This window comes from Conger conger, chromosome 15 (assembly GCF_963514075.1).
Source record: "Conger conger chromosome 15, fConCon1.1, whole genome shotgun sequence".
Taxonomy (NCBI): domain Eukaryota; kingdom Metazoa; phylum Chordata; class Actinopteri; order Anguilliformes; family Congridae; genus Conger; species Conger conger.
Window position 1 is genome coordinate 27,350,807 of NC_083774.1, and position 12,263 is coordinate 27,363,069.

At 41.1% G+C, this 12,263-nt stretch overlaps 1 protein-coding gene across 3 annotated transcripts in view; it reads right to left on the reverse strand.

Moving 5' to 3' along the window:
• Nucleotides 1-10,187: 10,187 nt before the first annotated feature.
• LOC133111680 (sphingomyelin phosphodiesterase 3-like) overlaps nt 10,188-12,263 on the reverse strand; it is a 39,927-nt gene continuing 37,851 nt past the window's right edge. For all 3 annotated transcript variants that reach the window (XM_061222210.1, XM_061222211.1, XM_061222209.1), the window contains exon 8: nt 10,188-12,263. This exon is cut by the window's right edge and continues 134 nt beyond it. The gene's annotated coding sequence lies outside the window, so the exon portion shown is untranslated.

Consider the following 12,263-nt stretch of genomic DNA (forward strand, 5'->3'; position numbering starts at 1 on the left):
CGTACGGATCTTGGGCGGTCCGAATTTGATACCGGACCACGGGGCCCATTCATGCACTAGAGCAAGCACCCCCAGTGTTTTCCAAGTTACCCTTTCATCACTGAATGCAAATTAGCATTTTTGCGAAAATGATGTTATCACGAAGTGAAAATTGCAACGGCACATGCGATTTATTACTTTCATTTACTGTGATATACTGACCTTTCTTCCAGAGTGATAGATACTACCAGAATGTATGTAGCTGGCCAAGAGTTAAGAACCAGAAAGAGGCATCTGATTAGAGCGGACAGGAAAACGAGGAGTCTGAGAACTAGATCCCTGATTGGAGAAGACAGACAGCTAGAGCTCTCTGATTGGAGAAGACAGGCAGCTAGAGCTCTCTGATTGGAGAAGACCGGCAGCTAGAGCTATCTGATTGGAGCAGTTTCCACCGGCCATGTTCCAGTTCAGTGGAGTGTGTCACAGTGTGGGGTCCCATAGGGCCTGGCAACCACCTCCACAATCACTCATCATTTTCTAAATCTTAACCATCTGTGAACAAGGGAATTTTGCCCAATGAAGAAAAGCAGGAATCTGAATTTCCAAAAAGCTAAAGACACCAGAACAGACAAGCTTTTGAGTCAGACTGTGTGTGCACCTGTGTGTGCATGTATAGGGGTGTGTGTGCGTGTGTGTGTGTGTATGGGTTTGTGTTTGTACGTACAGGTATGTGTGTGTTTATGTGTGTGTGTGTGTGTGCACTCTCTTGTGGCTGGATAGGGCACCACTATTTATATCCCTGGATAGTTGCTTTGAGGTTACCTGACTGACGAATCAATTCTCCAATCAGTGTGAAATCTATTACATGTTGTATGTTTTAGTGCACGTTCATATACTGTTCAGCAGCATTGTTGTCTGTTTAAGATGTGTGTGTGCACATGTGTCTGCGTAGTATGTATCTGCGTATGTGGACACCAATGTGAGACCTACTGAACCAAAGCTGTGACATTTAGCTGGGAGTGGCATTTGCTTGCTATAGTCATGGGGGAGTGCAACACTGTTGGTCTGAGAGATGATGTCAAAGTGGCTAACCACTCTGATGCTGCCTGCAGGAGTTGCGTCAACCCCCACGCACACACTCACACAAGGTCACACACACCACACACACTCTATCCAAGATCTATGCAAACCCACATATAGTACATATAGTGCCTAAAAAGGTACAAATGCTTGTTGCAAAGGCATAACATTGTACCTCTAACCAGCATGTATAACTTTTTGCTTGGAAAATTAACTCATTTGAACCAAAAGAGAACATTACTGTACTTTAACCTCCTAAGACCTGGCGTACACATGCGTGGACTCCACATTTTGGGCTGTACAACCATAATACTTAATTCTTAAGACCGAGAGTCCACATATGTGAACATCATTTTTCTCAAAAACTACATCATGTCAAAAGATGATGCTTAGTTTTTATATTATCAGGTCCCAAAAAGCCCAAATAGCAAAGAGAAATTAAAAATGAATACCAAAAAAGAGTGCGGGAGTCTTAGGAGGTTAAAGGTACTACAGGGTACATTTGGGGAATTTGATGCTTGAAGAACAAATATGTACCTCCATTGTCACTTTATTTCTGAGAGTGTACATGCATTATTATAATAATGCCATAGGACTGTGTGTTGCTTTCTGATGTACACAACGTGGCTAACCTCTTTCTCCCTAACCTATTACAGTCGGACATTTGCTGAGGCAGACCACGCTAAACGCTGTTCTCAACCTATGCAGCATGTACGCTGGATATTAATCTCAGAACCTTTTGGTAACAAGCCTCACTGTGCTGTACACAGGTCCCGACAAAGCTCTGAAAACCAGAAAACCTGTCTTGTTACACATCTCTTCATCTCTGCTCCTCACACACCAAACACAGACACACTGGCTATTTCAATAATAGAAGGGACACAATAAGAAACCTGATAAAGAAACTAAAAACCCCCAATGTGGGTGAACGCCACGCAGTGTAGTGTTGTAGGACCTGCAAACTCGCTGTGACTATTAATAGAAAGCAGAAGTGAGTCACATGAGGAAATTACCATGACATTTCTGTTTGGTTTCAGTAGATTACCTAGCATTGGCCCCTCTACCGTTTTGCAAATTACAAAAGGGTCGATTCATGTCATCGTACATTAATATCATATCTTTATCTGCTGAAATTTCCCGTGCAGTGACATTAGAGGTACTCACACTCTCTCCAGTTGTCTTTCTCTGCTTCTTGCACGCACCCTACACACAAGACTCATTGTAAAGTACAACATAGCTAAATTGATAAAAACAAACAAATATTGGAAAAAAAAAAGAGACAACTAACTGAAGTATTCCTGAAAAGCAGTGATGAAGGGAGTCAAGCATAAAGCGCAGTGCTGGAAAGGAAAAGGAAAATATATGTATAAGATATTTCGCACATACTGTATACATTCGCCACTTAACTATGTAGTGTTCAATTCCAGGATTAAAGTTAAGATTCCAGAACCAAAGGACAATAACTGAGATGATTTATAGTCTGCATCACGGGACACTGTGGGAAGACTAGCAACTCGCTGTAAACAGTAAGGAGGATCATTTTTGAAAAATGCATTCTGAAGTCTATTCAACGCATTTAGCAGTCATTGTCCAAGCTAAAGTATATTGAGAAATTGCATCAAGGTGGTCCAACCCTGTTCCTGGAGATGTACCACCTGATTCTACTAATTTGCAGCTCAGCATGATCTCTAGCTGTTGAATGATGTGTGCGTTATTAGGGCTGGACTCAAATCCTATAGGACAGTGACATAGTCCGAGTCCAGGAGCATGGTTGGGCAGCCCTAAATGACATGATAGTTCTGAGGTGCTTGTGGTGAAAAAAACAGTGTTATTCTGGCTCTGTTATTCTAAATTGTTATAGTTTCTAGACACTTAACTCGATCACTCTATTTACATTTCTGCCTCTTTCGGAAAGATATCCCTGAATCTTTAGACCATTTCAGGCCAACTGGAGTTAGTTATGGACATTTGAAACAACATGCCCCTATGGATGAATGAAACTGACTGGCTTTTTGGAAATGCATAGTCTATTTCACTTTTCTTGGGCTACTGCGGTGCTTTTTGATGCAATAGTCCAGTGCCAATCAGTCCTATGCCTCTCGAGACGCTTGTGTGGTGGTTTTCAAATAATTCCAAACAGTGAATAATCTGTCTATGTAAACTACAGCTCCTCAAGGCAAAATTGTGTGTGGAGTTTACAGAAATTTTTTGTCAAATTTGAGGAAAGGAAAAAATAAATAGAATAATAATAACTAAATGGATCCCTTTTCTGGACAAAAATCTGAACAATGACAATACTGTTCCGGAAGCTTTGATATATGGACCCATAAAAATAACAATAATAATGATGGGTAAGAATAAGAATAATTAGAATGGTATTCACACAAGGTAAATGAATAAGATATATCAATAGAACAGACTCTTTCAGTGACCTACATTACTTTTGGAAATGCTGTATCATGTGAACTCAATTTCCCCATCCATTATCCCTCATGCTATACTGTAAAAAGCTGGTCTCAGTTGGAGGAACGACCTGTTTCTAAAATCTGTGGGGGGGGGGGGACTGAGGGAGGGGTATGTAGATTGTAACCTTTCTTCTGTTAAATTTCTGTAAGAGAAAGTTCATCTCTGCCACAAGTTGCATATGATATTTATATCACATACAGTCTCTGGAGGCATCCACCATCATGACCTGAGGACCAACTATGACTAAAAACAATTAATCTGTAAGCAGACAGGACAGAACAATTCATTAAGAAGGATAGCAGAGAAAGTGGGTATATCAATTACAGCGGTTTAGAAAGACCTGAAAAGGAAAGAACCCACGAGTGGCCTCAGAATTAAACACTGCACAGGTTGGAGGAGACAGCTGCAGCTCATGACCGATGAATCAGAATTCTAAAAGAAAGGTCAGTGACATCACCAACAACAGACATCACTCTCCAGGGGGCAGGAGTGAAAATATGAATAAAGCCACTGCACAAGATTTCAAGAGCAGAATTACAGAGGCTACATTATAACATGCAAACCACATCAGAATTTGCTAAAACAAAATACAGAGACAAGCCAAAAGAGTTCTGTTTTAGTCTTATAGACAAAAGAGACCAAAAAGCTTTACCAACGGAACCAAAAGTGTGGGAAAATCCCATGATCTACAGCACCCCCTCATCCGTTAAATATAGTGGAGAGAGTATGGAGGAGTATGGCTGCTTCTGAAACAGACTTATCTCTCGTATCTTTATTGATGATATTGCGGAGGAAGGTAGCAGTAATTCAGATGTGTGCAGGCAGATTTCATTCTACAGCACCAAAACACACTCCATACACAGCCAAAGCATTAGTCAATGGGAAGATGTGGAAGGTTTGGGACTGGCCAAGTGAATCATATGATTTAATTACAACCAAGCACGCATTTCACAAGCTGAAGATGAGACTGAAGACAGAAACTCCCTGAAACAAACAGAAACTGAAGACAGCTGCAAGGAAGGTTATTTCTAAAGAAGATACTGTAAAAAAAGGCTTTAAAAACAACTGAGATAAAAAGTTATAATTTATTTTACCAACCCAGAAATGAACATCGGGGCTAGCCTTTTCCATCTCCTTTTCAAACTGATAGACACTTAAATGGCAGAGACAAATAGTTGCAGCTGTGTTCCATTTTAAACACCAACACCTGGCTCAAATAAATCAATCAACCAATTAAATTCTATTAATTGACCAACTCTGGTGGCAGGTGAAGGGCCACTCCTTCACAGATACCAAACGTGTTGTGATGTCAGTGGGAAACAGACTTGATGCAGTTATTGGCTACACAACCAAACATTATACTTTATTTATTTATTACTTTGATTTACTTTTACGTTCATCCGTTTAATTAACTTACTTTTGCACAGCTGAAAATGTGCAGACTCAACACAACACTGTCTGACAAAACTGACATCTCTGGGCTTCCCCCCTGGCCCCCGCTCAACACCCTGCCCACCCTGCACTTTAACACTTAGTCAGCCATTTTCACTCCCACATATCCAGAACACATTGAACTAATCATGAAATCAAATTCGATTTTGCTTTAGCCTCACCAACAGACATAATTTTATCTCCATTGGTAAATACAAATCACATTCTGTTTCAGTCGCTCAAGGTGTCCCACAGGGCTCTGTCTTAGGCCCTTTTTTGTTTATTATTTACATGCTCCCCTTTGGCTCTATCATTCATCAACATGGTTTGCAATTTCATTTTTATGCTGATGACACTCCTATGGTACAATTGTATAGAATTATTCTCCTAATAACTATAACAACAAAGAACCTCTTGAAAAGCACTTCAAAAGGAAAAATAAGTATTTAAAATGAGTGTCAAACAGACACTGCTTCATGTTCATATTCCATCTTCCGCATTTCGTTCATCTTTGTTGTTTTATATAACAGACGTTTTCCTAGCTCAGCTCATCACCGTGGAAAGGGACTCACCACTCACTTGTCAGGCAAGATATCGAAACGTTTGGCTGAATAAACCATGCCTAATTACCTGAGATGCACTTGACATTGCCACATTAGCATTATGCCAACTGTAACAGTAACAAAGGCCCCAGATCACTGAGTTCAGTGGGCAAAGCAAAGTTGTTGCCCACGTTACCAAGACACCAGTGAGAGACATTAAATACTACAAGTAACATCATCCACCAAGGTACTTAGTTCCATCCCATGTAACCAAACATTCTGTGGAAACTACTGAATGGGCCTTTAAACACAGGTTAGCATCACATTTTCATCTAAACTGTGACAAGACAGAGATCATGCTGGTTGGCTCCACACTTACAAATGAGCTCAGCTTTTGTAAGCAAGGTTCTTGTTGATGAACAAGCCATCTTTTAGACTTTAGAAGGGAATGGTTTTTTCAGAACGACAATACCCTTTAAGGCTATCTTTATGTTGCCTCCAATTGTGTCATGAGGGAATAATTTACCTCCAGCAATGAATAGAAGTGCACATTATGAAACAAACTCAGAGGATACTGTACTGCTCTAACATGCTCTTGGAGACGCTGAAAATGTACTAATAACCTTTATTTGTCCACTCGTTTCATATATAAATGCAAGGTACAGTGCATAATCACAACCCTAAAAAATAAATATTTTTCTCAAATGTCATGTGAGGTTAACAACTTATCCATTAGGGTGTACAGGTAAGTTATTGGCTCCAAATTTACAATTGTATTTATAAGAATACTTTGATTTACTTTTTTGATAATGACACCACACTGAGATATTGAATTATGATATTTTTCCCATGTCATGACATTTTTTATAATTTAATGTTTCATTGTGCTGGCATTATTAGAAAGCAAGTAAATCAGTCCTATTACGAATTTAATTTGTCTGCAAATTTCTGCCACTTTCTCTCTCATTTTGGCTGCTCAGGCTATGTTTGATTTGCGAGTAAAAGACAACACAGGTTACATTATGAGAGTTCAAAATATATTGCTCTGTTCCAAGCCCCGAAGTTTAGAAATTGAATTATTATTGTGTGGCCAAGATAAAAAATACTTTTTGGAACTTTGGAACTCTCTAGCCTACTTTGGTCAATTTTGACGTTGGCAGAGTGCGCAGTTATCCGAAATGATTCAATGCTAGATTCACTAATCAAATCATAGTTCACTTTTATGAAATGGAGTAAGGCCAAATTGAATTCATCAGACAATTTGACATAAGATTATCCTAGATTGTTCAAGCAACATATATGAAATAGTGCCCAGTTCCCTAACATGGTAAATGGTTGGAATTTACATAGTGCCTTTATCCAAAGCGCTGTACAATTGATACTTCTCATTCACCCATGCATACATACGGGTGGCATGGGCGACATGGCTCAGGCAGTAAGAGCAGTTGTCTGGCAGTCGGAGGGTTGCCGGTTCGATCCCCCGCCCGGGCTGTGTCGAAGTGTCCCTGAGCAAGACACCTAACCCCCAAATGCTCCTGACGAGCTGGTCGGTGCCTTGCATGGCAGCCAATCGCCGTCGGTGTGTGAGTGTGTGTATGAATGGGTGAATGAGAAGCATCAATTGTACAGCGCTTTGGATAAATGCCAACCATTTACCATTTACATACACCAATGGCGATTGGCTGCCATGCAAGGCGCCAACCAGCTCATCAGGTTAGGTGTCTTGCTCAGACCCAGTGCGAAATTGAACTGGCAACTCTCCACCTGCCAGACGACCGCCTGAGCCAATGTCATACTACATGGCTGCCCATCTCAATTGTCTCACAGTAACCAGGGACCACATGGCCTTACCTCCTTTGGCATCCAGTACTTTTAATACAGGCCTCAATGGTCAGGCTGTGATGAGATTTTCAAAAATAAAGTTTGCATCTTAGTCCGTACAACCAAATTGTGCTATTTAATTCTTTATGTGTATCCATTAGACATATTATGCAAAATAATACTTGGGTTTCTACTGGGGGGGATAGGGATGCTCCATTTAGCATAGTTGAGCTTACTGACTGGTTCATAGTCTTCAGTTCCATATGGCTTAATGGTCCAGTTAGAAATGTCAAAGAAGACCTTTTCATTGTGCACAGTGATCTGTGGATAATTTCTGGTAATGTATTACAATATGACATTAAGGGTCCCTGATATTGAGATTGTTAGATTAAGGTAAAGGTTGCCTAGGGTAAAGGGTTATGTCTTTTCCTTACATTTGGCATGTTTTTGAAGATCCCGTATGTCATTTTTATTTTAACTGCCAGGACCCAGGTAAATGGTAATGGTAAATGGTTAGCATTTATATAGCGCCTTTATCCAAAGCGCTGTACAATTGATGCTTCTCATTCACCCATGCATACACACACTCACAGCGATTGGCTGCCATGCAAGGCACCAACCAGCTCATCAGGAGAATTTGGGGTTTAGGTGTCTTGTTCAGGGACACACCCAGGGTGGGAATCAAACCGGCAACCGTCTGACCGCCAGACAACTGCTCTTACCGCCTGAGTCAATGTCACCAATGTCGCCAAGGTCTGACAGTACTATTCCAGCAGGGCCACTGTCTGCTGTATCCCATTTTCTACACGAGACTGCAAAAGCAGGTCATTGGAATAGATCTGGATTTGACTTATGTGCCATGTCATAGGAGCCTGGGGGGGGGGGGGGTGTAGACCGTTCCAACAGGGCCGCTAACTCATCGATGTAAATATTGAACAGAGTAGAAGCCGTTTCACACTATGACCTTGTAAGAAGGATCCAGACACCGTTTGTCAACTCTCACTGGGCTCTTTTTACACTGGCTTAATTATAATCATTTAATAATATATGTAATGTACTTTATCCCCAAACGACTTCACAGTTTATAGTATAACGCCACAAGCTTTATATTATAAGCTTGTAGGAAACAAAGAGGCATATTTATTACCCCAATTGCTGCTAACACAGATGTCTTATTAATTATTTGTGTCTCTCTCAGTTCCTCTCAACCTCTCTCTCCTTTTCTCTTTCCTGCTCTTCCACATTTGCACCCTCCAAAAATGAAATTACTGCAATATACAAGGCGGTTGGAATGATCGGTATACAAGAGAACGTTTTGACTTAAGTAAATGGAAATATTACCCATAATTTGATTTCTTTATAATTAATTTGATGGACAACTGCAGAGATTTGGATTGCACACACACACACATATATACAGGATATCATCAAGTTCACACACATATGCAGGATATAATCATACTCACACACATACATCAGATGGAACCCAATTTGAAATGAATCATTCTGCAGTGGGTAATATTTATTAAAGCTGGTTTCTGAATCATTTCAGCAAAATCATAATAAAACATAATAATGAAAAACAGGTTCAGCAAACATAAAGTCTTGCCTCCTCTGCACAGAAGTGATGCAAGCCCAGAATCACTTGGCTTCCCCCTTGAACGCAGCTATTGGACTGACAGGGGAGACCCCGCTAATTGTACGTAACATTTTTGGACATAAATGGAAATTCATAAACATAAAGCACTGGAATATTCTTACAAACAGATAGATATTATTCAGCTACGGGCTGAATTTCCCTCCATATAAGGCAGTGTGATACTTCACAGCATACCATCATGCTCAAAGATAGTAGTACATTAGCTTTAGAACATTACCCTTTCCATTTTATAAAATCAGTCTTAGCATAATCAGCCTTTAGAGTCCTTGCTAAAAGGTCACGTTATAAAAGTTAACATACGGAAGGTGAATACATTATAAAAGACTGAAACGGTTTTCGTCTTCAGCATATTTGCCTTTACCACGTTAGGAGACATTTTCGTTTTTTTTGCGTATTCCCATTTCGAGCATTAGTTTAATAACCTTCGGCACATTCAACCTTTTGAACGTTACTCTTCGGTTTATTAACCTCTTGACAAATGTTCGGAGACGGGAGTGTCAAGCTGAAGTCCCGCAGGACTGCATCGCCTGCAGGTTTCGCGGTTTCCTTTCAGCTGGCAGTGGAGGGACCGCGGCTCCTGAGCCAGGCACTCACTTAAGAGCTGGAACATTCTCAAAAGCACACTGTGGTCCTCCAGGACCTATTTCAATTGTGAGTTTATGGCGTTCAATATTCGGCGTATTATTGTTTTATGAATGTTAGCCGTTAGTGTATTAGCCTGGTACTGGGAAACCAGTGAGTGACCCAAAACTTAGTACTGTGCCGGATGTGTGAGGCATTCAGAAGTAGCTGTCACAAGATGGCATAACAAATGATGTCAGGTTACGTCAAATTATGTAAGACTGTCATACTTTTATTGGTAAATGTTACGACAGATGTTACTGTCATAAAATGTACTGATGAAAGTATGAAAGTTTTATATAATCTGTTATGCCATCTTGTGACAGCTGTTATGTCATGTGTATGACAGTGTTATGTCAGCCTTATGACGAGGGGTTCAAGTAAAGTGTTACCTCAGACCCTTTGAGTTACCTAATTGTTGTGGTTTAAACATGCACACAAACACAAATGGACAAAGGATTTGAAAAAGTTTCCCTGTAATTACATAGATACTGCAAATAGAATGGTATTACCCAATGCTGGTTTATGTGGTAAATTCCAGAAATCCCACAAGACAAATGAGAAATGATGACACAAAGACTCAGTGGTTCAAAGAGAGAATATGTTTTAAGTAGAAGAAAGAAGCCATTGTAGAACAAGCAATAATAAATGAGAAAAAACAGCCTTCTCCGCTGCTTCTGTCAGTAAAACAGGCCAGCCCTGAGTCAGCAGCAACATCTCTCATCACAAAAACATACAAATAAAAATGAAAACAACAGCAATAATTATAATAATAACAACAAAAGAGTAGAATGAAGGAGATCACATGTGAAGCAGAACTAGCAGTTATGAAGCATTGTTATTTTACACAAAGCATGCAGCTACATCGCTCCCTGGGACTGAACCCTGACCTCTGAATTTTGACCCCCAACCCCTCCTCCCCATCCAGAAAGCTCCCCAGCCATGTGTAGACACCTGAATAAGTCCTTTGGCTTTGACGTCTCCAGGTGAGAAAGGCACAGGGAAGCGCCTAAACGCTCCAAGTTGTGCCTTTCCGAAATCACTGCTCTCATACCCGAGCACCTTGTCAGAGCACCTGCACTGAAGAACTGCAAACTGAAACGGAAAGGTGGAGATGTGCGCAGCTAATCTTCCTTTAAATAAAAAAAACACAATCTTCTATCTATAATAACACCATCAACTGCAAGAACAACAATAATAATCATAACCATTATAAAATAGCAGTGATTAAATAATAATAATAATCATAATGATCATAATAATATTAATAATAATAGATTTAGTGAGTATAAAAACAAACAGGTGACAGCGAAACAGAACTAGTGGGGTATTATAATAGTAAAGTTTCTGTACAGGGTAACTGTGAGGCTCGAGGTGAGTTGCCGGGTGTGTAAACATTGGCTCCTGCCGTGGCTTAGTAGAGGTGGAGTAAACTCGGTGTAAGTACTCCATAGGAATCCTGCCCCCCGTTTAGCGCCCCAACACAACAACCACCAGCAACCTCAAAGGGCGGAGGGCCTTCGGAGGACCAAGCGAGAGAGTTAAAAAGGAGTGAGAAAAAGGGGGTGTGGCAAGGCCTGGCGGGCGTGGCAAGGCATGAGAGATCCATGTGTGGTCGCCGTGGCAACAACACACGTGGCGTTTACTAAGTCTTAGGAGAACATGCTTATCATCCAGGAAAAAAAAGTCCGTAGACCAAACCTCCCCCCATACATGCACACATGGATACATGTGCGTGCACACATACACACGCTCGCACGCCCACACACACACACATACACACACCAGTGACAGGAATTATCTAAAGTCACAAAATTATCGGTATCTGTTTTTGGAATGGGATTGGGGGGGCAAATACAATGTTAAAAATTACAGTTACTTCCATTTGCGGTTAATGTCATACTTTGTCACGCCAAATCTTCCAAAAATAATTGGTCAAGTTCAAGAAGAAAAAAAATACCTCAGGTTCAAACCTGAAAATCTTCCCCTTAGCTATGTCACTGACACAACAACACACACACACACACACACCCACACACACACATGCGGACATCTCACACACAGCCGTAAGCTGTGGTTATGTCAGTTGAGCGATGTCGTGAAATGGCAGTCTATTATTCCATTACAGTTACATGTTCCAGTAGAAATGCAAATGGAGTACTTGAGCTTCCCACAGAGTGTGAGGTAAGAGTATAAACCGTTAGAAAGACTTTAAAAAAGAAGACACTTTGAAGTTTCGAGATCCGTGGGAGGTGCCCTGGTCTGGACTTGTGGGGAGGATGGGTGACAGGAGGCATGCTGGGGGGGGGGGGGGGGACCGCAAGGCATCCTGGGAGTTCTCATGCACATTTCACTTTGGCTCTGTTTGTTCCCGCAGCCCCTCGTCATGGCAACGGAAGAAAGCTCTGTCTCAGAGTCTGTGCTTCACTTCAATACAAATCAACTCACTCAGGCTCATTCATAGGAGAAAAATGTGGGGGGGGGGGGGGGGTGAGGGGAACGGGGAGGCAGAAGGCAGATCCGTGAGCTGTTGCCAGAGCGAAAATATGGGACCTGGATTCAGTTTCCAAAAAATCAGCGGGGCGCCGGAAAAACCCCCACTTCTCTGCTCTCCACTCTCTCTCTCTTTCTTTCTTCCTCTCTCTTTTTCCGTGGTGGGCGTG